The 5,965-nt window shown below is 44.3% G+C and overlaps 1 protein-coding gene across 1 annotated transcript in view; it reads right to left on the reverse strand.

The window, feature by feature from the left end:
• ANKFY1 (ankyrin repeat and FYVE domain containing 1) overlaps positions 1-5,965 on the reverse strand; it is a 50,371-nt gene that overhangs the window by 43,919 nt on the left and 487 nt on the right. The window lies entirely within an intron of this gene.

A 5,965-nucleotide genomic window follows, 5' to 3' on the forward strand; every position in this document is an offset into this window, starting at 1 on the left:
GGGGGGGGGGTTATTTTATTAAAGCAACTGGATTTTTGCAATTAAAGATATTACCTGTACCAAGAGTTCTGATTCCATATTGGGATCAAGGAAGTTTCACCACCCTCAGATGAAATCTTAGCCTTTATCTTAATTTAATTTCAAAGTAAAACACTTTTGCCTATATAAAGGGTGCTTTAGGTACTGCTACTTAACAGAATGAAACCAAGTTGTGGTCCCCTTCCAGTAAAGCCTAACTTGCTTTTTCAGTTGCACTTCTATACAACAGCAAATGTGAAAGCAGCCTCCTTTCATTTTCCTGAAATATATTTAACTGGAATGCAATGAGGTCTTCCAGAAGGCTGTAACCTACCTTTTTTGATCTCTTCCTTAAGGAAGCATACTTATTTAGAAAGAGTTACTCTTCTCTTTGGCTACATTCTCAGTGGGCATGTAGCTTACATTTAGGCAGCTCCAATGATCCTGATATGCTCCTTCCCAGATGCTTCCTTTACGGATCCTGATGACTGCAAAACTCAAGCTGAGCTGGGCCTACCCACAAGAGCTAAAATACAGGATACTGATGACAACTGCACAGTGCAAGAGAATGCGAGTTTGTGGCTGAGATTTGGGGGGGGGGGGGGGGGGGGGAAGAGGCATCACTTCCAGTTCATCTTACTATATTCTAGATTATTTTAAAATAGGTTCCCATTTCCCTGGTATGTAACTCTGTGAAGTGTCTATCCTTCGTTTATTAGTATGGCAAATATTTAATTTTGCAATTAATCATGTTTATGTGCAGAAAGAGACATTCTCCATGTGGGCTCCAACAGGCGTCTCCCTGCTGTCTCAGTGGTTCCCTCCCCCCCAAGAACGATTCATTAAAAACCTTGTGTTTTTCTATTTCCTTGTATGTTCGAACGCAATAGAAATGGATAACCTTGTTACTGAGGATGGGAAGTCATTCAAAATTGGGACTTTCTGATAACCAATAATGAGCAGTTTGATTAACAGGATTTTCCTGTTAATTACTGCTTGGGGCTCTCTCTTGATTTACACAACTACAAGAATGCTTTAAAGAAGACACTGAGCTAGAGGGTATAAAAAGAACAAAAAACACACACACACACAAAAAAAAAAAACAACACAAAAAAACCAGCTAACAGGGCATGCTTCAAGAATAAGAAATCATCCTGGCAAGGATTGCTACTGCACTGAGCTCATCTTCTGGAGCAAGGATGCACACCTTAGAGAAGCTGACAAGGTGGATGGTCTCTTTGCCTGTATTGGTGAGATACTATCACTTTTACAGCTAAATATATTGCACTTTGCTTTAGGCTCATATAACAGTGAATACTTGTAGTAAATAAAGCCTGTCATTCAAACAAGTTGTCATGTCAATCCTTTAACACTAGTGCTGAATCCCATTGCTTGACCCAACAGATCCTAAGTCACCAATGGCAGGACCAAGTGGATCTTACTTTAATAATGGTGACAGGAGACCATATGCTACAACAGTTGTGATCCAATTCATCTTTAAACACTCTGTAGGAATTAAATATGGTAGTGTTGGGGTAAACTCCCTCTTTGTTCATGAGTTTTTGCCCCCAGAAGTTAATACCCCATAGTCTCCAGCTCTACACCTTCCCCCAAAGCTATTATTATAGAACTGTTCACAGATCCTTCTGCATGAAGTTAACAAGCTTGATATAGTTTCATTGCTGCCTCCAGGTTCTGCCTATAAACTGGAAGCAATTATCCTGGTTGGTCTCAGGCTGCTGCTGGAGTCCTGCAACCACTCTGCCAAGCTTTGGCTGTTGGGATAGATACATTTCCACTATGTAGAAGTGAAGGTAAGGGGAACTTAGATTGCAAGTTTGCATCCCTCATCTCACCAAACAGGTAGGGAGAGTGTGTTGGTCCAGCCGTTAACTTGCTACAAAGTTGCCAGGAGACAGGAACTTGCTTCTTGCATTGGTGTGATGCATCATGCAAGTTTGTGCAGCACATTACTGTACACAAGGCCAGATACCATCCGTCCCTGCTGATGTGAAAGTAATTAGTGTCTTTGTGTGGCAATATTACATGTTCTAGCTTGCCTGCGGGGTTATATTTACTTCAAACATTGCTTTAGTCCACAGTATTGTTAGCCAATATCCAGCATAACAGTATTCAGGTGCTAATGAAAGTTAACACAGGGGTGGGCAAATACAGCCCATGTGGGTTCCTTAGTCCCACCTGGCCCAGGCACTGTCCAGCTGTGGCATGTCCTGCTGCCCCATGGCCATACAGCTGGGCCAGGGCAGCTAGGCAGCCCAGGTGGTGGCAGAGGCTTCTTCTGGCTGCCACCACTGCTGGCCCCAGCCCTGAGGTACTGGGACAGGGGACCCACATGCACAGCTCTGACCCCATGCCTGCTCCAGGCTTGCCTGCCCAGGCTCAGCAGCAGCAGGGAGGACAGTGCTGCTGCTCAGCATGGGATACAAGTGGCCCCTGCCCCTCACCGCTGGCAGTGGTTCCTGGTGTAGTCTCCAGGAGCCCACACTGCCCTCCACAGCTCACCAGAACTCATTAAGCAGCCCTCCACCCAAAATAATTGCCTGCCCCTGTGTTAACACCATCACCTCTATGCACACTGATCTTATATCAGCTTTGCATTTACTACAGGTAATTTCCCTGCATGCAGTTTCCAGTACTCTGGAGTCAAAGATGCATTTAATACAACTGATAGCCTTCTCTTTCAGCGAGTCACAAGGAGGAAACCAAAAACCACCAAGTATAAAACGTGCATGGCAAGACAATTTCTGTACTGGATCAGAACCCAATCATGCTCTTTCCAAGCAGAGTGCCTGAATAGGGCCTATCGCTAGCTCCAGCTACACACAGCCCTGGGGTCCTGAGCTAGCTCCCGTGCCATCTGGGACTCCGCTGTTATCATTTTGAGACCCCAGTACGGGGTTGGGACTGACAATCAGCTGATTGTTAGCTTCACACAGGCAGTCCCGGGTCCAATTCACCATGGCTTTCCAAGCAAACAATCAGTTGATTGTCAAAGCCTTGTGCCCAGCAGCTCTGGCTGGGCTGCCAGGTGCAGGGGAAGAGAGGCTCCTGGCAGGGAGAAGCTTCCTTGCTGGATACTCTAAACCTGCAGGAAAGCCTTTCATCACCTCCCACCCCACCCTCCAGCCAGGGCAGACAATCATCTGATTGTCCATCTCAGAGCCGATTCCAGACCCATGTGAGGTCCCAGCCCCTGGGACTAAACCAAATTTTGTCAGCTCCAACCACACATTAAGCTTAAGGTGCCACAGAAGCCAGCCATAAAAATTCTTCTACACTTTGTGTAATATTTTCAATGCTTGTTTCCCCATTTTATGGGACCTTAAATTATGTGCACAAGTAGCACCCTTCCCATTTATGCCATGATTACCAAATTAATTGCAGCATAAAATGTAACATGCAAAGAGGTCCTAGAGACTCTCTGCATCTCAAACAAGCCCAAATTTACCAGTTTAGAGTTGAATATTAATGCTGATGTTCCAAACGATGCAGTGTTCAAATCGTATGCATTGCAGATGTCAAGGTACCCAGATTTGTGAGCCAACATTCCTACTGGTTAGGGGAGTGGGGGTGCGCAGAGGGAGGTCATGTTTCAGCAAATATGAACCAAATCATTTCCATTCTAGGAGCTCCATATTACTGTCAAAAACAGAATTATTCTGAATTAGCTTTGTTACTGCCTAAGAGGGGTTGAACAAAGTCATGAACACAACTGCTAGATGAAGTAAGGAGAAGATTATCAAGTCAGCCATAGACGTAATTCTTTGATAGAGGCAAGTGGGATCCTAGATAAGATTGTTGTTGTTCCATGTCACCTGATGCACTGGTGAACAGCCCTGGAGAATACAAAGTACTTAAAAACACATTCATGAGCATATAGATTAAGACGGCAAGGTCTTAAGCACATCTGAGGTCAGGGCCAAGTTTTCAAGTGTTCCATCAAGAGGAGGATGATTTGGATCACTTGGCTCTCTCAACCTACAGACATCTGATAGACAAGTAGGACAACAGCTTAGTTTTCAAGTCAAAATACTCAGATGACCTGAACAGGTCAGGGCAGGAAAAAATGCAATCTATAGTTTTGTTACTGGGTATTACAGAATCATTTGATTTCAAAGAGGTGAAGTTTCCAGGGCTCTGTTACAGCCTTCCACAATTTTGGCTTTGTTGTTAGTGATGGTTAAGTTCGCAAGTCAATCTTTGATACAGGCAGACAAGGTTCCTTGGGTGAATTTGATATCTTTTATTAGACCAACCCAAATGGTTGGAGATTAGTTATTAAGCAAGCTTTCAGGTTCAATCTTTGATACATGCATTTTATACCATCGTTTAAAATAACTTTAAAAACTTGCATGATATTACGACTCTTTATTTAAGAAAACTAATGCTTTTTTGGGCGGGGGGGTGGAAAAGAGAGAGCAGAAGAGGGACAGGATCTAAATGAGTAAAAGGATATTAAATACTGCTGTTGTGGGGCAAGCCTACAAAACACAACATAGAAGTAGGATACCTGAAACTATATCAAAGCCCCCCCCCCCCCCCCCCCAACTAGCAGGTCTTTCAGAATTAATAAATACTTCCTTGGACTGACAGAGTTGCGTATTAGTCCAAAGCAGTGATCCTAGTTTTCTGATAAGGAAGTCATCCACTTAGAAGTATTACCCTAAGTACTCTACTTGTGTAAGCAGAATAAGAACATGTTACCCTAAAGGTTCCCCTTAGTTTACTCTGTAATGTCCACAATTTGACATTGCTACTGACTACTAACCAGAATATTATTAAAGACCCTACAGAAAAAGAGCAACTTTAACCTTTGTTCAATCAATATCAGCGCATGGGTCTCCAAACACTCCTAAAAGTTATTTTTGCTTTGCTTGTTGGTTAAGAGCATTACAAGTTGGTGCCAAAGTAAAGTTCTGTGTACGGATTTATCTTTATCATTACATTATATTACTACAGCATCCAGAACTTCCACTTCTTGTCCAGTGCTTAGCTTACAGACAGCAAAGTCTCCAGCCCAAAGAGCTTACAATTTAAGGAAGATTTACATGCACTGCAAATACATGGAAACAGCAAGATGCTACTGGCTAAAGTCATTTCCAACCCACCAAGACCAATTACCATCCCCACCTCCCAAAATGAACCTGAGCATAGGAGAGCTGATATGTTGAGAAAAGCAATGCTGCTCTGCCAATGTTTTCATGGAGAGCCTCCCAGCCTGAGAAGAGGTGCTTACTTGATACTGGCCAGCAGGCAATAGAGGCAGGAATTAACCTTTTGATACCACCGAGAGATGGAAAAAGAGGAAAACTGAGTGCCCTTAAAAGCAAAAAGCTTAAGTTTGACACCAAAAATGAATACCATAATCAAGGCTATACCAGGGATGTCTGCAGCAGCCCGGAAAGACTTAGTGATTTAGTCGATCAGCAAACAGTGAAAGGGACAGCACTTTAACAGACGGACCTGTGAGGCCCCGTCCCAAAATTCGGTTAACTGGCTGCCCCGGCCTCCCCTGTCGCACCCTATGCTGCCCAGATTTCCATGACTTTCAATACTCCCTTCCACTCCCCTACACCCGTAAGCTTCGGTCCAACAACTGCCGAAGGATAGCGCCGTCGGTGCCTTTCAGAGGATACAGTGCGCCGGAGCACACTTTGCATCCAGTTCCTCGAATTAACAACAACTTTGCCAGCAAAACATCTATCAGCTCAAGACCAGATGACTGCCAACACCCGCAGCCAGCCAGCGAGCCAATCTGCCAGCCACATCTTTCACATTCAAAAAACCTACAGGCAACGGAGCAAAAAAATGAGGCAGATGGAGGGAAAGCCACCCGAACGGGGCAAAGCAGGTCCATACGCCTCGCCTTTTAGGGGGGCACCCTAAAGAGGACAAGAGTCGTGTGCCATGCCATCGCCATCCCTTG

This window comes from Alligator sinensis, unplaced genomic scaffold (assembly GCF_000455745.1).
Source record: "Alligator sinensis unplaced genomic scaffold, ASM45574v1 scaffold419_1, whole genome shotgun sequence".
NCBI lineage: Eukaryota > Metazoa > Chordata > Crocodylia > Alligatoridae > Alligator > Alligator sinensis.